The sequence below is a fragment of the Podarcis filfolensis genome (assembly GCF_964270895.1).
Source record: "Podarcis filfolensis genome assembly, chromosome: 8".
NCBI classification, from domain to species: Eukaryota; Metazoa; Chordata; class Lepidosauria; order Squamata; family Lacertidae; genus Podarcis; species Podarcis filfolensis.
Window position 1 is genome coordinate 74,463,785 of NC_139611.1, and position 22,556 is coordinate 74,486,340.

At 49.4% G+C, this 22,556-nt stretch overlaps 2 long non-coding RNA genes across 4 annotated transcripts in view; one reads left to right on the forward strand and one right to left on the reverse strand.

Moving 5' to 3' along the window:
* LOC310769171 overlaps positions 1 to 18,145 on the forward strand; it is a 45,279-nt gene extending 27,134 nt beyond the window's left edge. For 2 of the 3 annotated variants that reach the window (XR_014551480.1, XR_014551481.1), the window contains exons 2-4: positions 3,918 to 3,983; positions 10,223 to 10,393; positions 11,485 to 18,145. This is a non-coding gene — a long non-coding RNA (uncharacterized lncRNA). Of the gene's footprint in view, positions 1 to 743; positions 828 to 3,917; positions 3,984 to 10,222; positions 10,394 to 11,484 lie in introns of those variants that run through there. The other variant, XR_014551482.1, reaches the window with a different exon arrangement.
* Positions 18,102 to 21,147, reverse strand: LOC310769213. The gene is made up of 2 exons (XR_014551533.1): positions 20,869 to 21,147; positions 18,102 to 20,837 (listed from the first exon to the last, which is right to left on the reverse strand). It is a non-coding gene; the product is annotated as an uncharacterized lncRNA (long non-coding RNA).
* Positions 21,148 to 22,556: the final 1,409 nt, after the last annotated feature.

Sequence of the window (22,556 nt, forward strand, 5' to 3'; positions counted from 1 at the left end):
TCTCATGAATAGATAAGGAATCAACTTCTCCCTCCCCAAGAAGGTTTTCATGAGGAGAGGGTGTGTGCATGCGCATGTGCATGCTCTGGGCCTTTGGTTCACAAGGAAAGTGCAAAAGTGAGTGGGGGGGGCAGTGGGGGGAGAGAGCAAGAGGGCAAAAGACCCACCGCTGGTCAATTTTGGGGGTGTAGCATCAAGACAAAGGAGGCAGTGGCCTTCTGCGCTCGTGCTTTTCAAAAAAAGAATATTCCACAAAAAATTATAAACTACACAGCAACCCTTGGTCCCCCCACCCCCTCTGCAAGCTCCCTACTCCCCCTCACTTGCTTTGAGGAATTTTAGGCCCAAAGCCTAATCCCTTTCTCTTACACTCCCCACCCCACCCCAAAAACCCAGGCTGCTCTCTGCTGCCATTGTCTCTACTGCCCTCCCCGCAAAATGGCCAGCACGGGTCATTTGGAAGCTGGGACAGAGGAATATGGGGAGGAGGGGCATTTGGTGGCTGTGAGTGTCTGGAAGCGGGTGGGTGATGGGTTGGTAGATCAGGAGAGCTTTGGATTCCAACCTGGAATAGCTGTGGTTGGGCCCTGGCAAGTGAGGAGGGCACCACGCAGGGTGAATATTCGCTGCACTTAGGGAGACAAGTTGCTGCGTGGAGTGGCAGCTGGGGGGTGGGGTCGGGAAGGTTGGGTCAGCAGACTGGTACTCCAGAGCAGCTGGCAATCTGAAGGGTGGGCGTTGAACTGGAAGAAAGGAAAGGAAGATAGATGGCACGGGGAGGGCCTCTCCAATTGGCGCTTAAGGGTTGGCACAGGAGATGGTGGCAGGTAATGATATAGCTGGGGAGGGTTGGCGGTTGCGAAGCCGGGGGGGGGAGGGCGGCAGGTTCCTGGCATTTTGAGGCCAGGTTGGCGAGCAGGGAAGGCCTCGCAGGCAGGCGGGTGGGGGCGGAGGAGGGCTGGCTGCCTGGCACTCCGGGGGCCAGCCTGCTGGCGGGCAAGTTGGCATAGTGTACCGCAATACAGCGTGATGTGAATTCATTAGAGGCCAGAGCGAGAGAGCGAGACAGGAAGGGAAGGGAAGTGGCGGGGGGGGGAGAGAATGGGAGACGGGCACTGACCCAAAGGCCAGACAATGGCAGCAGGTAACCATGGTGATGCGCCCGGCTGTGCCAGCCTAGCTGCCAAACTGGGAAGAGAGTTATCCAGACAACCCCTGGGGAACTGCCCGCCCACAGTGGTGTGGGGTGCAAGAGAGGGGTGGGTCACCCTTTTCCATTCTTCCCCTTCTGTCTACTATTTATGAATGTGCGACTGGTGCCAACATGACCCCCCCCTTTCTGCTCCCACACTCCATCTCTACCTCCTCGGCTGTTTTCACCATCCTTCTCTCACACCTCTGTCTGATCTTTTCATCCCTCTGTCCTCTGTTGCTGTCTGGCTTGCCCCTGTTCTCCCCCCACCACGATCATCTCCCCCCGCCCAGCCCCATAGCGGTGCCCTTCTTTCTTTCCAGCCAGACCCCTAGCCACATAACATACCCCTCTCCATCCCAGGACCCTCCTGTGTTGACGGTGCCGCCTGAGGGACGGCGGGGGGGGGGCCAGGGAGGTGGCACCGTGCCCAGATCTGAGTATTCCTCCCTGCCTGCACGTCCCTATCTTTCTTCTCCATTGTCTGCCTCGGTCTTTTTGCTTTTCGCCTTCCTCTTGTTCTCCATGCCGCCGCCACAGCTGTCCGCCGGCTTCTCCCACCTCATGCTTGGCCCTCTCTGTCGTTTTATTTCCCACCCCCTGTGTATCTTGGCACAAGATGCCCATCTAATAGATATTCCGAGGCTCGCTCTTCTCTGCCACTGCAGCCCCCCTCCCATTCCAGCACAGCACCTCAGGGTGAGTCCCGGTGCATGGTCTGTAGGTCCATCACTCCACCCTTGTTCCCCATTTTAAAAAACACAGAGAGAGAGAGAGAGAGATATTAAATGTTTAGGGGGAGATGGCGACAGTGGTGGGGGGAGCATGCCTGGGATTTATTTCCTCCTTTACACACCCATCTTCTCCTTGCACTCCCTTCATCCTTTCATTTCTGCCGTCGTCTCTTGCAGCCAGAGAGATTCGCGACCAGGCCTGGCCCTGCCATTAGGCAGAGTGGGGCGGCTGCCTCAGGCGGCAGATGCGGGCGGGTGGTATCAGTGGTGAGATACTGGAGGGCAGAGCTGCATGCATCATGCGGTCTGCTCTATGCCTCTTAAGCTAGCCTGTTGCCCTCTGGTACTACTTTTGTACCCGGAAAGGAGAGAGGTTGCCATCTTGTCCTTTGTCTCAAGCGGCACAGTGCCTTGGGCTGTACGAGGAAGGTGCCTCTACGTATTAGGGCTCCATACACTCTATACATTTAAAGCATCCCCGCAAAGAATCCTGGGAACTGTAGTTTACCCCTCCCAGAGTTAAAATTCCCAGCGCCCTTAACACACAACAGTTGCCAGGATTTTTGGGGGGAGGCTGACCTGAACAGAAGGAGCCTTGTCTTCTATGGGAGAGCAGGGATGGTGAACTTGTGGGGTGAGGGTTTCACTCAGAAGATGGGGCTAGTTTAATGGGTACCTAGTTTAATATAGCTAATATATCTGGTTTTCACGACGCTGCAAAGATCCATTTCATTCTGAACCACGAAAGGAAACCACCTTTCCAGTTTCTAACGCAGGAGAGGCGATGGCAGAATTAAAAACTCCTTTTGGATTTCTCAGGAAGGGCCTGTAATGCCCCTGTCAGTCTTCAATCCTGGTGTAACTTTTCCAGAGTGCAGACCATAGATAGGGATTATGAAGGCCTCCCCCCTCCCTCCAAAATTATAATTAACTTGATCAATATTCCAGTGTAGGGCTTGGAGAGATCCCTGCTCCCAGCCATTGTGGGCAGTACTGAGCTGGATGGAACAATGGTCTATCTCATTATAAGGCCATTTCCCATATTTCTAAATTTCCTGTGGCTTCTCTTGAAATTCCTTACGATGTTTCGCCCAAGGAAGAACATCTAAAATACCCCATGAATTTTGATTTAGGTGACGCCTGGCAACAGCCTAAGGATGCGTAGAACCGCCCAGATAATTATTTGTCAGTTGGAGCAAAATTTGTTTGGCTTCCCTCCCCGCCCCCTGACGAATTTTAAAACGAACTCCTCAGGCGAAGTTTCGGCTGAAGCAACTGGAACCTGCGAAATGGAGCCTTTGCAGGGCACCAGGAACTGATGAGCACATTTCTTGGACTTGTACCTCAGAGAAGATTTTTGCATCAAGGCCTACTTTTGAAGCATCTGTCAAGACAAAGATAACCCGAAACAATAGATAGACCTGTTATTCAAATATACCTGCTTGCCTCTTAAGTCTACAGGACTTAGCATTTATATAATTAACTAGACCTCTCTCCTTTTTCCTCCTGGTTGGAGGAGGGTGCCTCTGAACATGGACAGAGTCTGTCTCTCTCTCTCTCTCTCTCTCTCTCTCTCACACACACACACACACACACACACACTGGGGTGTTGCATGTTGGATTTTGGATGTAGGAAATGGGCTTATCACTCACTGATCCTAACCTAGCTTGCAAGGTTACATGCAACAACCCGGTGTAACTTACCCTGAGCTCACTGGAAGAAGCGTGTTATGCAAATGAACAAAAGACAAAAAGAATTAAGGGGAACAGAAGGTTTTTTTTTTCTAGAGAAGTTTGTTTCCCTTGTGCTTCTTATTTTCTACGAAAGAATAAGCCCATTAAAATTGGGGGTTCAAGTATTCCCCACCACCTGGGAACTCAAAGTGATTAAATTACAAATGCACTCAGAATCCGCTAAACTCAGCTTTGCTTTATTCGGTTTGTACGGTCTCCTTAAACAAAGAGAAAAACTTTTCTCTCTTTTTTTCTAGACTAAGAACCAGAGAACCCATTTCTGAGCCCCACTGAAGAGAAATGAGGGAAGACAACCCCTAGAGGTAAGACTGTTAAATGAACATTATTTCCCCTCATTGGTAAACATCATTTCACAAGCAATTTGCACATTTAAAAGGACAACAAAAAGAAGTATTCTGCCGTTCTGATCTTGTTTGCTCTCACCTCAGCTTTGCTGCTGATGTTCCCATTTTGCAGATTGGGAGCTATAACTTGGGACAGCGATGACTTCCCTGAGACGGCCCAATGAGTTCATTGCTGCCCAGAGATAATGAACTTAGATTGTTCAGATCCTGTGCATTGTTAGTAGTTTGCCCTGGCTTTCTTCTTGGCCACCAGACAGTTGCCTCTACGCATCTTCCTTATCTTGACTCCGCTAGAAAGCCCCAACCTTTAGCATCTTTATCAGGGCTGCTTCAGTAATTGCAAGGAAGCATCTAGAGCGAAGCACTTCCTCTCCCCACCAGTGGTGTCAAGAGGCGAATGAGGTGCATGTCTCCTGTGCCAGGGGGTGAGGAACCTTTTTCCAGCCAGAGGGCCAAATTTTCCCCTGGACAGCCTTCCAAGGGCCACATTGGGCAGGGTCGGGGGAACAAGCAGAGAAACATAGGCAAATTTTACCTTTCTGCTGCAGGCTGGTTCCTACACAAACGCGCACACCCCATCCAGACAAGAAAGAGGCCTTGTCAGTCAGGCAGCAGTGTTTAGTGTGTGAAGCAGGCTCGGGGTTGGGGTACGGCTTGTTGAGAGGGTGAGACTTCCAGCAGTCAGGCAGATGTTGAGTGCCTGGGCCTCAGGTTCTCCATCTCTGCCCTTACAGGGACATGAGTGTTCTGCCCTCTGCTTTAGGCAGATGTACTTTGTCCTGTGTGAGAAATAGACGCCACCTCCTTTATTTATAGGGAGAGGAGGATATGTGGCTCGTGCTTTCTGTCTCTTACCACCCGTTCGAAGAATTTAAAGTAGCTGGTGATCGTACTATGCCCCTCGCAGACCCCCAAGCGTGGTGACCCCTTGTGAGAGGCTGTCATTGCACCCTACCCTTCCTGCCTAACCCTCCCATTCTTTCTCCACTTTTCAAAGGGCGGGAGGGGTGTAAGGTTTAGTGCTGCTTAACACCAAAGGATTGCCCAACCATCCCTCCCCAGGGTTCTTATGTCTTGCCTCTGAGCTGGAGAAACGCCCATTCATTTCAGCAAACCATGCACAGGAGAATTTCCTAGAGGACATTCTAATCAGGAGGAGGGATTTGCCTTTTGAATGTTCAGCCTCAGGCACCCAAATAACTTAGACCGGCTCTTGCTGTCGCGAGCCACCCACTTCAACACCTCTGTGACATGACTGGCACCGTCATTCTGAAGAGTCTTTGTACAGCAACGCGTGGTGATGAGCATAATCAGCCTTTCCTTCTGCTCTTCCGGGCCCTCCCTGCAAATCTGGGTTGAGTTGCTTTCATATTTTGAGTTGATTCACGGTTTCCTCTTACACTCTGCAGTGAGTCAGCGCTTTTATTTTGAAAAATCGTTATTTTGTTCTGAAAAGAACCGGGCGAGGCTTCTATTCACAATTCCGCTGCAGAAACATTTATGTTTGGAGCAGCTGGAAGCAGCTTTGGCTGGGGAGAGGGGACCAGAATCCATAAAGTGGCTAAGAGGCTAGGGTACCCCGCCCGTGCGCTAAGCATCTATCTGTGCAGAGAGAGGTCAATTTGAAGTGTTTGATGCCCTCACCCAAGCTGCATGGGAGTGTCCGGTTTGCAGATCTGTGCCATACATTTAAAGCACATGGTTTTCCCCAAAGAATCCCGGGAACTGTAGTTTGTCAAGGGTGCTGGGATTTGTAAGTCTGCAGGGAGGAATACTACGCTTCCCATGATTATTTGGGGGAAGCCATGTGCTTTAAATCTATGGTGGGGGTTGTGACCTCAAAGCACGTTTAAAGCACAGGATTCTTTTGGTGGGCGGGTGCTTTAAACTTATGGTGTGTACACACCCTCACTCCCTAGTGTCCCTTCCCCCTTCATTCTGCATATTTAGTAGTGTTGCACAGCAGTGCAGAAGGAGCACAATTTCCATTCGGAAGCCCTGTGGCGGCTCGCAAGATGGTCACCGTAAACACATTAACTTTTATTGCTGCTGCATCACAACTGTCGAGTCACTGTGATGTCCGCCAAGACCCCTAGATCCTATTCACATGTATTGCTGGTAAGCCAGATGACCCCCCCCCCCCCATCTTATATGTGTGCATCTGGTTCTTCCTGCCTAAGTGCAGAACCTTACATTTGTCCCTATTGAAATTTGTTTTCTTAGCTTGGGCCCAATTCTCCAATCAGTTAAGGTCTATTTGAATTCTGATTCTGTCTTCTGCGGCTACCCCTCCCAGTTTGGTGTCACCGACAGATTTGATGAGCAGTTCCTTCATCCAAGTCATTTACAAAGCTGTTGAACGATGGGCTCAGGACAGGACCCTGCAGCACCCCACTTGTCACTTTCTCCCAGAATGATAAGGAACCATTAGATAGCGATCTTTGGGTTGGGTCAGTCAACCATCTTGCAAATCTGCCTAGCAGTTCCAGCCCACATTTTACCACCTTCTCCACCGGAATACCATGGGGGACTTTGTCAAAAGAACTCAAGCTACACTATGGTTCAGGGTACGTTCCTGTTTCCGTAACCTGACTTCTTGGTGCAAGTGAGCCAGTGCGAGAAAGGCTCAACCGGTGCTTTTAAAACTCCCAGTTTCACTTTCTCCCTACCAGCCTGCAGTGTGAACCCTCTGGATTGTCCAGGCCAGGTTTCAACAGAATGGATGACTCGTACAGGGATGAACTAAGTTAAAATTCCCTTGCCCGGCCATGGATGTGCTGGGAACTTAGGGCAGGCCACAGTTTATTGAGCTCAGCTTCCTGTCTCTAGAATTGCATCCTACCTTAGCACTCAAATGATCAAGGCCTGCTGTTATGTACTCCAGGCTGCGCACGGCTCAAGCTGCCACTCCAACTCAGATTCATGGCTCTTCTTCCAGCAACAGGTAATCTGGTTTGGGGAGGGGCAGGGAAACCCAACCAGCAGAATCCTAGGTCCTTAAAGGATTCAGAATCCCAGGACCAGGACACATATTTATCTTATTTTTGCCAAAAAAAGAAAGAAAGATGCTGATTTGGGAAAGAGCGTGCTGGATCAGGCCAAAGGCCCGTCTAATCCAGCATCTATTCCCAACTAGATATCCACATGCAAGCATGCAAGATGGAACTGAGCTCAACAGCACTCTCCCCTCCTATAGTTTCCAGAATCCGCTAATTAGGAATATACCACCTCTGACCAAGGAGGTAGGGAAATCCATTCTGTAAGCAAAACGTGTGTGCATGCGGGTTTTTTTAATGTTTAAAAGGGTGCAGTGGGAAGGAACAAAAGCCTCAGGCCCCCCTGGCTACCCCCTAACAACACCCTTGTTGCCCAGCTTGGGCCCACTTAATACTGCTGATTAAAATAAGTAAATAAAATTCCAGGAACTGCATTCCTTGTTCCTTCTCCCTCCCGCCAACAAAAAAAACCAACAACCCCAAGGTGATTGAAATCAAGTTTGTACAGATCACCTTAATGTGTCTAATGCCATAAGATTGGCATTTTTTAGCTCAGACTCCTAGACTGTGTTTGTGTGTGTAAAATGACGTTTCATTTGGGTTACACACATAAATATTAAGCCTAAACACTGCTCAGCAACTACCTCTAGCATCACATTAGATTATTTTATTATTTTGAAGCATAGTAAGGTGTTGAGATAAAACATGTTACGTTATCATCTGGTTAAAATTACAATACCGTAGCAAAATGCTGGTGGCGAAAGAGCTCCCCCTTGTGCATTTTCTCTGAAATTCCTCTCTTTAACCCACTGCCGCTACCCTCTTGCATTTTGTCCTGTGACAACCATCCTTTCTCTTTGTCACCAGCTTCTGCAGGACGGTCCATAGAACAGGCTCACCAGCCAGAAATAAACTAGCAGAAGCACCGGGGGCGGGGCGGGGGGACACCCTCTTTGTTCAAAAGACAGTGTGGGCCGTTTGAAGAAGAATAAGTGGGAGAGAGAGAGAGACTTGTCATGCCACTGGGAGAACTAAGAGCATAACCCAAGTCAGTTGCACATTGTCTTTGGCGGTCACTCATAGCTGAGGGTCTTCCATGAACACGGTCTTAACGGTGTGTCCGTAATTGACTGTGAAAGCTAATTCTGGATCCACACGTCCTTCCACAGTGGGCACGTAGGTCTCCAGGCAGGAGATGATTACGGTGAGGATTTGCCAAACGTGCCTTCCTCTTAGCTCATTTCTCCCTTTCATCCTGAATTTTTGCTTCTTCAAAGTCCACAACGACTTCAGTAGAGGCTATTCTCCAGTTCAAGCGCTTGCAGGCCAGTGTTTCTGAATTATGTTTTTTAGATTTGCCTTGAGAGCATCTTTAAACCTCTCTTGTCATCCACCAGCATTTTGCTTTCCATTCTTAAGTTGGGAATAGAGTACAGTCAAACTTTGGGTCTTGAATGGCTCCGTTTTGGAACGTTTTGGCTCCCAAACGCCAAAAACCCCAAAGTAAATGCTCCGGTTTTCGAACATTTTTCAGAAGCCAAAAGTCCGATGCAGCTTCCAATTGAGTGCAGGAAGCTCCTGCAGCCAATTGGAAGCCGCACCTTGGTTTTTGAACAGTTTTGGGAGTCAAAGGGACTCCTGGAACGGATTATGTTCAAGAACCAAGGTACCACTGTAGTTGCTTTGGAAGATGATAATCAGGCATCCGAACAGCATGTCCATAGTTGTGCATCCACCACTATGAGAGCCGGTTCCAAGACTGCATGGTGGTGAATAATAATAATAATAATAATAATAATAATAATAATTTATTATTTATACCCCGCCCATCTGGCTGGGTTTCCCCAGCCACTCTGGGCGGCTTCCAACAAAACACTAAAATACAATAACCTATTAAACATTAAAAGCTTCCCAAACAGGGCTGCCTTCAGATGTCTTCTAAAAGTTTGGTAGTTATTTTTCTCTTTGACACCTGGTGGGAGGGCATTCCACAGGGTGGGTGCCACTACCGAGAAGGCCCTCTGCCTGGTTCCCTGTAACTTGACTTCTTGCAGTGAGGGAACTGCCAGAAGGCCCTCGGCGCTGGACCTCAGTGTCCGGGCAGAACGATGGAGGTGGAGGTATACTGGACTGAGGCCATGAATTCACAGCTGGCCTGGGATATGCTCTTAGTTCTCCCATGAGGATGGCAGGTTCTTTGCAAAGTGTTGCCTGGTGGCCTGCCTTTTCAGACACTCTTAATGCTAGTGGGCCCTGGTGGCCTTATCTGGCAGTGGTAGACAATAGCTATTGGACATGTGCTCTGATCAGCACCTTGGCAGTGGGACTTTTCCAGTGGATCATCTTATTACAATAGCCAGCCTTTATTTCACAGAACTCATGGCAGCAGACTTCAGATTCCCAGTCGGGGCCTTCTGTCAGGTAGAGACCAGAACCACACCTGCTTAGCTTCATTACTGTTGCTGTGTTCTATGCCTTCAGATCATAGGCTTACAAGAAACTAAATTAATTATTTTTATTTTTTTAAAAAAATTCAGTTTTATTAAAGGTTCCAACCTAATATACCATCAAATTCAAACTAAACTAAACTAAAGAGAACAATAAAAAACAATACATCAAACTGGAAAAAACTGACAAAAAAAAGAAAAATACATTAATAATAATCCTCACACGATCCTCATGAAGCACGAAATTATAAATATACCTATGTAGCGCTCAGTCACTGTTTTATCTTAATCTTCACACATACAGAGAGTTGAATCCTCCCACCTCCCACCTGAGAGAGCTCCCCCTTCCTTAGTCCCCCCCCCCGAGAAAAGCCACTCTGACCTGCCTCTCATACAGCCCCCTTCCTCTTCTCTCTGTCAGCCCCCCGTACATGTCTTCATTTATCACAAATATAATTTTTTAGACGTTAAGACGTACATCTAGTGAATACTACTAAGAAAGCCATCAAAGATCACACAAGAAACCCAATCTCAAAAGAAAAAGAGATGAGAGAGAAGAGAAAGTAGAGAAAGGTTAAAAAGAAGAAATACTACAATTTCTCTATTTGCCAATTGTGAATATAACTGTTATTCATAGTATTTAACACGTATACTGCAGAGCAATTCCAGCTATAAGTAACATCTAGTTATTGTGTTGAAGAAACTCACTTTATTCTTCCTTCTCTCCTCTTTCCCTCTCTCCCACAAATCCCAGTGTTTTTCTTTTTCTTCCACAGCCTTGCAGGTTTTTCTGCCCTGCGCTGCAGGCCTCTTCAGCTCCTCCAGGCAATAGTCCACCCAGCTCCTGCTGTGGTTTTGCCGGTTGCCATAAACCCGTAGATCCGAACTTGCGGTACGACTGCCTCACACAAGCTCGAGTCTGTGGGTATGTGTCGACCTTGGCCAGGACTTCCAGACACGCTGTTGCACCCGGACCTTCTCTCTAGTGTTGGAGCTTAGATACGGACCCCCCTGAAAGTTGTCGAGAGCTGATGTCCCTGCAGCAAAAGCAAGCAGTGTGACAACTTCCAGATCCCCGTTCTCTGGAATCATTCAGCTGAAAGGGCAGGGGAGAGCACAAAACATGGGAATTTAGCTTCCCAAGGACCTCAGCTTTTGTTTATTTTTATTTTTTTAAATCAGCAAGATCCTAGTCCATATGTCTCTAAAAAAAACATGCTTGGAAGTGTGTGGCGATGCCTGCTGAAATTCCAGAATCCAGAGAGGTTGTGTAAGATTTTCGTGAATGGGGACGGACAGGCCTTCAAGTGCCCTACATAGCTCTACGCTGCTCCCTATGCTAAGCAAATCCAGATTCAGTGGTGCAAAAATTAATAACAATTATGATGATACTTTATAAATAGAATAAATTATGCAGAGGAGAAACACCGAACGTTTACCCTACCGGCTAGTTTAAACAGGTTGCAGCATTTGGACTGCCTGGGAAGATCTTTTTCTTTTCAGCAAGCAGTTGGCACAGCCCTGCCAGCCAGCCCCATGACCAGCACCAGCAGTTGGCAGGGCTGGCACCTGCCAAACCCCAGAAGCTGCTGCAGACCCCATCGCCAATCTTCCCTGCTAGGGAATTTGCGATCTCCCAGGCTTGCAAGTTGCTAGATCTTCGTTCCGATTTATAGGCACAGATTTTGTAAATGCTGCCTAGAAGCAACAGCCTTTGCCCCAGAAGCCTTTTCCCTGTATCTCATATGCTTTGAGGCTGCCTGTGATGATGCAGGGATAAGGGAAAGCCTGATTTTGGACCAGAAGGATCCCTAAGGGCCTCTTATCCAAAAGCCCATGAAAACCTGAAGCCAGGTCTTCTCTCTCTTACATATAGCTGGGTGGAAGCCAAGCGTATTTGAGAAGAAAACCCATTCTATTTCCTCATGGCAGTAGGTTTCTATGATCTTAGAGGGGGCGAAATTGGCCTCTTTCTCTTTGGTGGTAGGGCTGTGTGAAAACCTCTGTCTCCTGCAGCTGGACTTCCTCCTAGCCAACGAATGACTGGTGTCTTCAATCTGCGGCGCAGCTTGTCTCCTCCTGCTGGGGGTCCTGCCACATTTCCAGACGAAACCTGGTTGGGAAGCTTTCTCTCCTCTTCTTCCAACTCCTGCTGCGTGGCCTCGTGTTGAGGTAGTAGGTTGTATGGTTTAGAATAACACCATCAGGAGATAACTGTACAGCCTCCTAGCTTTCCCTGGGGCAACGCCACCATCCGAGTTGGTCCACTTGGCAGCGGGGCGCCAGCCGCCATAAGGGTGAGTAGCAAGCAAGGTGTCTCCCTGTTGCTGGAAGCGATTTGGCTTAACCTCAGAAACTCCCTGTTGCAGTTTCCTCATGGGGTGGTGCACCGGAAGGCGAGCCACATGCCTAAAGCTGTAGACCGGCTTCACGAGACCTGGAAATGGTTTGAGAGAGGCTCCTCTTTGTGTGGCACAACACACCCACATTTATTTCGTCTACACACCTATTTGGTTGAAGGAGAAAGTTGCACGCCAGCACGACCCCTCTTTGAAATGTCCTTCTTCTAAGGGGGCTGCTGTTTGTGCATTGCCAAAAAGGAGGGGACGGGTTTGCAAAAAATGTGCACCTGCTAATTCATATGGATAGGTGCAAATGTAGAAGCAAGCACTGCAATTTAAATGGAAGTTAAATGCATTTGACCCTACTGTGGCAGAGGGGGATGAAGTGACTCCTGTGTCTTCTCAGTCTGCTTTCTGGGTGCTGCTAACTTGCAGGGGAAGTAGAAGGGACCCTTCTGCTCGCCTTTAATTACGGTGTTTTGTCTTTAAACCATACTTGGTCCAGCCATCCTTTCAAGCAGACAACTGTTAGCTGTAAATTATTATCATTATTACTGTAATCAGCAAACAGATACACAGTTTAAAAACAAAAACCAAGCAAAAGACATTCGGAAGCATATTAAAGGTAAAGGGACCCCTGACCATTAGGTCCAGTCGCGGACGACTCTGGGGCTGCGGCGCTCATCTCGCTTTACTGGCCGAGGGAGCCAGCGTACATCTTCCGGGTCATGTGGCCAGCATGAGTAAGCCGCTTCTGGCAAACCAGAGCAGCGCACGGAAACGCCATTTACCTTCCTGTCGGAGCAGTACCTATTTATCTACTTGCACTTTGACGTACTTTCGAACTGCTAGCTTGGCAGGAGCAGGGACTGAACAATGGGAGCTCACCCCATCGCGGGGATTCGAACCGCCAACCTTCTGATTGGCAAGCCCTAGGCTCTGTGGTTTAACCCACATACTTCCATCCAGTGTTTTCTCGAGGTTTGCAGGTACAGCATTCTTCAGCCACCAAATGGCTGGGTGAATGGGGATGTTTTCAAATTCCTCCTTAAAGTTAATAATGAGGGAGGGAGGCACTCCTCACTAGGATACATGGCAACCCTATATCTTCAGAAATCTTGGGGCCGGAGGCAGACATCTTTCTCCAGGTTCAGAGGCTGGAGAGGTTGCTGAATACAATTTTCAGTGGTCAGGAATGAAGATCCAGTGTTTTGCAGGACTCCTTGTGGCTAGCGGAAACCACAAGATTAAAAACTCAAGATTGCCGATTCTGCATAATGCGTTTTGTAGAACAAATTTGCAGGTTTGCGTGACAGTTGCCTTTCTTTCGGTGCAGGCCATTGTTTGTGTAAATTACACAACCGGCTTAAAGAGGCTTAAAGACAAAGATTCTGCAGGTGCTGACCTGCAAGGGATGCCAGGCTTCTGTGGGTAAAAGGGTTTGAGAAATGGAGTTGACCTTGGAGAGAAAGTGGGCAAGGTGGATGTCTGGAGCAGCTGTAAGAAATGATACTGAGCCTAGGAGAAAGACGGGGAAGGCGTGCAAGTGCTGGAGATATACTTGTTGCGTTTTTATCTTGCCCTTCGCCCAAGGGTGGCATGCAAGGCCTTTCCAGATGGGAAAGGATGGCGCCGTCTCTTTATGTGAGGTGCTCAAATGCCATGTGCTGCGCAAGCAACACGGGAGCAACAGATGGCTTTGTGAGTCACATTAGGGGAAATCAGAGGGCACTGAAGAAGCCCGGGACCACATACAAGGAGGCAAGTTCATGCCTGGCCTTAAGGGCATGTGAAGATGTCAGCTGTGCACGTTGCCCCTTGCACTAAGTTGTGGTGAGGCACATCACCGTGTGATATGCAGGGTCTCTCCATGACCTTTCTGCTGCCCCCTGTGTTCACCCCTTGTGTTCACTCATTTGGGCAGAGAAGGATTTGTGTTACGTTCCCTTGACAGTGGATGAGCAAAGTGGAAGAGATTCTGTGTGCAGGACTTCGGTGTGTGTGTGTGTAAAGGGGGTACTTATTCCAGATAAATTATTCTGGAATCTTGTTTTATTTTAAAGCATGATCCTAGGGGAGTGACCTTTTGGTTCTGCACACATGGAGGGCAATACGCATTTACAAAACTGCAGGAATACGCAGATCGGGTTGTGTTTTGTAACCTTTGGGAAATAGTGTGTGGTCTGAAGCAGCTCTTTGTTTTACTGCGTGAATTGTCCTTGTTTGTGCTGTGAGCGACTGTCTGGCGTGGTGTGGAAGCTATATTGTGAGATGTAGCCTTTGTTAGCAACACAAAGCCCTTGCAAAAGCAATGCATGGAGTTGGGAAGTACCCATTTATTTATTTTTTAAGGGTTGTACCTGTGGGCACTGGGCATGCACTTTTTGGGGCGGGGGCAGCTGCCTGCATGGGAGGGGCTGCTTCATTCGCAGACGGGCCATTTGCCTTGCGCCTCACGTGCCGTTGTCTAGGTACGTACACGCGTGTGGTGCATCTGTGTTTCATGCGTACACTTAATGTGGAGAGCGTGTGAATTTCAAACGTGAACATGGGGGGGGCGTCTCTCTGGGGCAGACCAAAGGTCCCTTGGCTCCAGCGTTCGGTGCTCAGCAACGATCTGGCATGATAGTGCGGGCCATGCCCATTTGCCCCATGTAATTTAAGATACACTGCCACTGAAAATGGAGGCTCCATTCCTCTGGCACGGACGGTTCCGGCTTGTGCCTTGCGGCACTTTTTTTGTCATTTTCACGCGAGGCAGCCATGCGTGGCTGGCATGCTCTTGACCTGTGGCGGGCCATGCAACATGGCATGTCTGGCTCTCGGTCCATGTGGTGCGGCTTGCGTCTTTTGCCTTGCATTTGCCAGCCGCGTTGTCCCACACTTGCCGCGCTGCACACTCTCGTCTGATGGGCGCAGAGTGTGGCGTGGGTCTGTTTGGGCTCAGCCCCACCTGCCTAGCTCACCTGCCGCTTATTGTCTCGGTTTGCTGCCATTTGAATTTTTCCCAGCCAGCTCCCTCCCTCCCTCTCCGCCGCTCCCTCTTCTCCCCTCCTTCCCTCTCTCACTCTCTCTCTCTCTCTCCCCGCCCTCCCTGCCGTCTGGATCCAGGCAAGTCTGATAAAGTTCCATTCCAGACAACAGCCGCATTGCGTTGCTACAGCATAGACAGCGGCCCAGGGAGAGAGAGGGAGAGACATACAGCCAGAGCTAAGCGATGATGGGGAGAAAGAGAGAGGAGAGCATCCGTCAATAGGCACCACCACCCGTGAACCACAGCCAAAGCCAAGGACGGAGGATGGCAAGCGAGGAGGGCAGAAGGAGAAGAGGACCAGAACAGGTTAACCTTCCTTGCATGGGGAGTTCACCAGCCCTGACCTGCGGGGTGGGAGAGGGAGGGAATTGGGAATAAGGGAATAAGGAGGACCAGGATGGAGGCTGGAGGAAAGGGGCTGGGTGGGTGAGTGCAAGAAACAGGCGATGAAGAATAAGGGGAGGGGAAGGGGCTGACACAGAGCAACAAGGAGGAGAGAGGCGATGAGGCAGAGGTGCTGGAGAGGATGGTGGGTGGGGGGACAGGTGGCATGTCAGGGGCAAGAGGGAGAAAGGGAGATGGGTCAGCCTTTGCGCACAAAGCTTGGGTGGTGAAGGGGATTGGCAGGTAGGTTAATGACCTTAAGTTTGGTGGTGAGGAAGGGGGAATGTGTGGGGGTTTTGTGTGGGAGGAGGCGACTCACCTTCCTTAGAAAGATGAGAAGCCCCGATAGCTGTGGAATGCTAAATTTCCATCCTGCCTGCCCCCTCCAGGGGCAAGTGGAAGCAAAGATGAGAACAGAGAGAAGCACTCTTTCTCTGGGGTTCAACAGTTGCCACCTGGGGCATCTCTCTCTCTCTCTCTCTTGTTCTCTCTCTCTCTCTCTTTCATATGTCATGTGTGTCTTTCTCCAAGGAAGGCGAAATGCATGCGCAGTGTCCCCATCCCTCCCACCCAGCCAAACCAACCGGGGGTTTCTTAAAGAGGTCCCAGCTGCTACCACCCCTGTGGGCACTTCCTGACATAACGCACCTGTGGACCCGTGACCTCATTGAGGGATCCAATGCATGACCCCCCCCCCAAAAAATTTGCCTCCCCCCACTCCAAAATACGAGATGGACACGCTGTATGCGCATTGGAACGATTCATGTGCGTGCACACACGCCTCGGGGGCCACACCCACCCAAGGGAGTCCCATCCTCAGATATACACCAACCTCTTTTGAAAACACTATTGGGTTCTTCTCTCAGGGAAAAGAAAGCACACACACACACACACACACACACACACACACAAACACACAGAGAGGAAGAGTCCCCCAGGACTGGTCAAGGAGGAAAAAAATCTGCATGTGAGGGAGCTGGGTGTGGGTGTGTGGGGGAACAGAAAGACTGAGAAAGCGGTTCTTAAGGTTATTCGTCACAGATCGCCTTCCGTTGTGTGCATGGATAACTACTGTTTGTGTGCGGTAGGGTGAGCCGGATTTGGCAAGTTGAAAGCAATGGGAATTACGTGGCACAAGTTCCGTATAACGAGAGAGGGGTGTGTGTGCCATGCCACATGCGTGTGCCATGAATCAATCCATTGTGCACCACGGAGGCAGCGTGCTTGAAAGGGGCAGTTTGGCAGAGGTCTGTGAGTGCGCGGAGAGAGGGTATTGTTTGCGGAGAGGATGGCGTGGTTTGCGGGCAGTGGTATCGATGTCAAGGTGAATGCATGAAAGAGATCTCTGTGCGGGGAAACGTGTGAGCCTGTGTGTGCCCGGGGTGTGAGTGCGAAGGAGCGGGCAGGTGTGTTTGCTGTGCATGCCGTGGCTGCAAATGTTCAAATCCTTGGTATTCCTTTGGACAGAACATGCTCACATAACACAGACCCCAAGCAAAAGTATCTGTTGGGGAGTTGGACCCTGTCTCTGCCTGGAGTGTCTGCATTATAGCATGTTTGGAAGATGGCTTGTATCCAGCACAGTCTTGGGCTGAAGGAAGTTTGGTGTATGTGTGCCCATTTGTGTGTGTGTGTTGTGCATACATCATGAATTGGCTGTAGAGGGATTTGTGTATGTGGTTGCTGGCTTTGGGGGGCTGGTGGAATTACCTGCAGATGGTTGGGGTTGTCCATTAGATGTACTTTTTGGAAAACACAAATGTGCTGGTGCAGGTGTCTCTCCTATTATATCACAGAGCCGTTCGTGATGTGGCTTTTGGCTCACCTCGCCCAACGCCTGCGCCCAGCGACAGCAACAAGATACACACCCTGACCAGGTGAGTTGGTGGGTGGGGAGAAACACCCTTTTGTGTTCAGGGACTGGGCTCCAGATCTCCCTCAGACTTGGCTGGTTATGCTTTTCCATGCAGCCCTGATCAGTGTCCCTCGCCTAACCTAGCGAGTCTCCGTGGCGCTGCTCCCTGTGGACTTCTCAAAGGCCACCAAGGACTGTTTCACATGATGGCTGCAGTCAGGTGCCCACCGCTTCTTTCGGCTTGTGGGTCAGCCGATGTGCTCGCCCCGAGCAGATGCTGCCACTTTCTCATGTCGCCTCAGATCAACACCCGTTGGCAGCAGACGAGGCAGACAGCTTGCCACAAAATCAGGGGCTGAAGCAGCAGCCACGAGAACCACAGTTGTGGAGACTCAGCCTGAGCAAGCTGCTGGTTTTCCGTGAGGAGGGCAGTCTGTGCCTTGGTGGGCTGGGGGGGGGCGGTCCTCTCACACAAGGGCTGAGTTCAACAGGGCCCCAGAGCCTCTCTTGAACTTTCTGGGCCAGCACATTTCCCTGACTTGAAGCCTACCCAGAGACTGAGCCGGCCAGAGGAGTCAGCCCCCTGACTGCATTGAAATCCACTTCACCATTTGCAGCAGCAGGGGGACAGGCGCAGTTCTGTGTCCTCTGGCATATGCTGGAACATTCCAGAAATGTAGGCCCATCCCTTATCCAGAGTGTAAGGGAGTCTCTCTGGAATCTTAGCAGGAACTAAGGCCCAAAATGCAGAAATGCCAAGAGCACAGCGGGTACAGGCTGAAGCTGTCCCACCTATAATATGCTACCCAATATTGAGGTTGAAACATCCCAGTGGCTTCTCCTTGCCGACCCACTTTCCGCAAACTTCTCAACTGGCGCTTATCGAAATGGAGATCAGGCCCAGGCTTTTCTCCAAATTGAAAGCATCCTTTAGAAAACTTTCTAAGAATGGCGCCCTTCAGAACTTCCAAATTTCCCACAATAGTTCTTTTAATTAAATGTGTCTTGCCTAGCCTGGTTTTGTTTTCATATTTGTTCAATGCTTAAAAAAAAGAAAAGAAACAGCTTATATCCTCCCAAACAGCCTTCCCTCTTTTTAAAAACCCTTTTTAAAGATTCCACTTCTTATTTAGCAACTGGCTTTGATGCTCTCTTTCGCCATGACCTTCCTGAGTTCACATTACCTGTTCTCAGTGTGGTTCCCCCCCCCAGCACCACATTCTCTGCTCTTTGGTGATTGTATTTTCTTCGGGGCATACCCTTTTGGTTGCACGTCATAAAACTCCCACCTTTTGGGGGGGGGTTGCATTTTCCTGGGTCCATTTTCAGCAACTCTTGGCTGTAACACATTACGAAACCTGTGTCCCCCAGACATTGCCAGACTGCACCTACCACCAGTCCCCCACCAGCCTGGCCAGAGATCAGGGGTGACAGGAGCTGTAGTCCAGCAGCATCTGGGAGGCCCACACATTCCCCCCATCCCTATTACTCCAGCGGTGCTCTGCCCTGAAAATGGTTAGCTGCTGTAGAGTATCTGTCTTCAGCTGGTGGTTTGGGTCACGGCTTAATCCAAGGTGGGTTGCAACAGGAGCACTTCCCATTGTGGAATTGTATGGTAAAAGATTAAGAAATGGGTCCTCAAATGCATGTTTGAGTTACAAGTGCATCCTGGGTCTGAAAAGGTGGGAAGCTACTGCTGCAGGATATTAGGAGAGGTGAGTAGCAGGAGGGAGGGAGGGGAGGCAGCGGGACATGTACCTTTGCTGCATTTCTATCCTGGTTGCTTGCATACCATTGGGGCAGGTAATAGCGCTGCAAAGTGACAGTGGGCTGTAGCCAACGCTCATTCTTCTCAGAGCAGACCCACTGAAATTAATGGGCACGACTGATTTAGGTCCATTAATTTCAGTGTTGTCTAAGCAGAAATCAGATGGACCCAGAAGGGTTGGCAGTTAAATAGATCTAGTTGTGGTGGGAACTGGCAGAATAAAAAGGTCGGCTTCCACTGGACTGAGGGCTAAGTGGGAGGCTTGAGGAGGTGCCGGACTTCAAGCTTCCCAGGATATTGTATTCTTTGGCCTAGAATTTTTTCTTTCAGCTTTCAGATACTTGGGGGCTGGCTACCAATACTGAGTGGTCCCGCATGTGTCTGGGAGGACACTCTGTGCGTGTTCAGGGTAATTTCTTGTTCATCTCACTTTCCATGTCCTAATATTTGGCGTTGAGAATAATGATCCAGCCCTGGCAAAATTGGAATTGGATAATGGTGAAGATGATTTACGCAGCCGCCGAGAGCTCCCTGCATGGCTTACAGCAATGATTTTAAAATGCAATATACAGTAATAATTACGAACCAACAATTAATAACAATATAAACCTTACTTTCATAAAGCAGCCTGAATTTAAAACAATTCAAAAGCCTGAGTTGAATAAAAAGGTATTTACTTGGCACTGAAAAGACCACTAAGAAGATGTGAGGTGAGACAAATAGCGTCAAAGAGACCCTGCTCTGAGTGCCAAGTGCGGTGAGCCGAGTGGCTCCAAAGGAGAGAGCCTTTTTGATAGTGGCACCATAGCCTACCTTCAGTGGCGGTCAAATGCCTTCCTTATGGTATTTCTGGTGCCTTTTTATTCACCCAGGTGTTTTAACTGTGCTTTAAACCCGACCTGCAAACCGCCAGATAATTAGATATGAGTTATGTCAGAAAAGCAACAGGGCGTTCTGTTTTGTATTTTAATTTTCAGGGGAAGCTAAAAAAGAGAATCGCGTTGAAAGAATTGACCCAGTTCCGCTGAACTTAAAGCGTGTCATTAAGGCTTCCTTGCATTTCCAAAGCGGCTGCCATCCTTCTGCTTTGCTGCCTGCCTTGGCGAAGGAGGGGAGGTTTGGGGATAAAAATGAAACTAGAGAACGAGAATCATCCAAGATTCTTTGAGGACCTGCCATGATTTGTGTGTAGCAGCAGTTGAGGAACGGAAGTTTGCTTGCTCTTTTTATTCCTGTCTTGCTAACCTTATGGTGCCTTGTCTCTCACCTGTTTTCCCCCCTCCCAGGTTAAGGAGTCACATGGGGGAACTACCTCCTCCCCACCCCTGCCTGCCCCTTCCTGTTATAGTCCCATTATCCTTTCTCTGCCTTCCTGCTTCCTCATTTCCCGGCATCCTCTCTGTCCCTGAGACCCTTAACCTGTGAGGAAGCCCAGAGGTCACAGGTGAGGTTCTTGGGAACTGAGCGGGTAGCCCACCCCCTGCGACCCCCAAACATCAGGGTTCTTGCCTCGTTCTCCCAGGACGGAGCAAAGGGGCTCAGTAGCACAAACTACTAGATGCATTGTGAAATACTGTGGCTGTCTTGGTCATCCAGAATGGTGAAGAAAGCAACTGCTTTGAGTGGATTCTATCTTACGCTGCGGGGAACACCCAAGCTCACAGAAAAGCTCTTAAGATGAATGGTTTGCACAGCATCGGCCCGATAGGGTGTGTGATCTTTGTGCTATATACCTCTGGTCTCACAGCTAAAACCCATACTGCTCCCATCTAGAATGTCCCATGCCCAGCACGACCTCCTATCCTGGGTACCAGAACCATAGAGGCTTCGCCTGTGTCAGCAGTTTCACTAGTGAAAAACTGAACTTCCTCCAAAAGGAAGTTGCCCTGCTGTAGCTGTTCTTGCCCAGTCTTGCGGTGTTATCGGAGACAACAGAATGCAGAAATGAATTGGCCTGGACAAGTTGGGAATGTGCATCTTCATTGGCTTCTAGTTAGGGCTCGCTTTCGCAAAGAACCCCTGGGAACTGTAGCTTTTGTGAAGGGACCAACAAGTCCCTCTCTCAGGATCCCTGGACTTCTTGTTCCCTGCTGCAGCTCCTACAGTTCCCAGGATCCCTTGGGGGAAGAGACAGCATCATTTACACTAGTAAACATCAGTAATGTAAGAGACGCTCCCCTTGTGAATTGGCAGTGGCAGTGGCACATATGGTACTTCCTCCCTTGAGTCGAGGAGTTTTCAGTACTTTAACTGAGGTTGGGAGAGCCTTTCCCATTGCTGTGCTTGCACCAGCCACAGAGATAACTCAGCTGCTCCACAGAGGCACGGCCGTGAAGCTTGAAAGGTGCAGTTGACCCACAGCCCAAAGTTATCCCTGGCTGCCTGGAATTGCCATCCATCCCCCTCCAACCCAGCATGAACCGCGACTGATTTCTAGTCACTGCATCAAAACCTATTCTAAGCAAGATGGTAATTTCTGGATTTTCCTGATTGGACCATTACGCATTAATCAAGGGAGCCGTAACGCTGCCTGACCTTCTGCAGTAGAATGTTTTTAACACCACTGAGAAGCATCTAAAGATAACTGGACGTGCTCAGCTTTGAGGTGTTCCTTTATTAGGTAAAGGTAAAGGGACCCCTGACCATTAGGTCCAGTCGCGGATGACTCTGGGGTTGCGGCGCTCATCTCGCTTTACTAGCCGATAGAGCTGGCGTACAGCTTCCGGGTCATGTGACCAGCATGACTGAGCCGCTTCTGGCAAACCAGAGCAGCACACGGAAACGCCGTTTACCTTCCCACCGGAGTGGTATCTATTTATCTACTTGCACTTTGATGTGCTTTCGAACTGCTAGGTTGGCAGGAGCAGGGACCGAGCAACGGGAGCTCACCCCGTCATGGGGGATTCGAACCGTCAGCCTTCTGATCAGCAAGTCCTAGGCTCTGTGGTTTAACCCACAGCACCACCCGCGTCCCTGTTCCTTTATTACATGTGGTATAATACCAAGAATGACAAAGTACTCATGGTTGGGTACACGGACTAATCGTTTCACACATATGTGGGCAACTCACAGGCAGTCATCAGAGGTTCCATGTGGCCTGCTCAGGTGTTCAAGTTGCCCCCCGCTGCCAAACTTGTGCATGCAAAAGGCTCCCTGCCCTTCTCAGTACCGCTCCATCCCTGTTTTACTCGGACCTCTGTCGTTGTTTAAAACCACCATTTTCCTCTCAGTGTTGCTCCACTAGCACTTTCCACAAACTTCTACCATTATTTAAAAGAACAACATTTTCTTCTTTCCAGTGTAGCTCCCTATCACTGCACTCCCAACTTCCCCCTCTTCCGTTCCATAGCTGCCTCTTGTGGGATAGATAAAGCATGTGTAGCCTTCAACTATTCCATAGTACTTGCTCAAACCTCTGCTCCTTTTCGAAAGTGCCCCTTCCTCTCATTTTTCTCCATCCCAGCTTTAGTCAAACTTAACCCTGTTGTTTTAAAACACCACTTTCCCCTGCTCAGTGTCCTCCCTCCCTTGCCATGGCCACTGCTCGTGCAACCTGCCTTCAATCTTGCTCCGCGATCCTGCCCCTGACTTCATCCAAATCCAAGATTGTGATGAAGTACGACATCCTTACATTTTTATTATAGAGGGAGATATGACTCGTTACTTCAAGCTAAACTGCGGGAGGCTGGGATTCTTTTACACCTT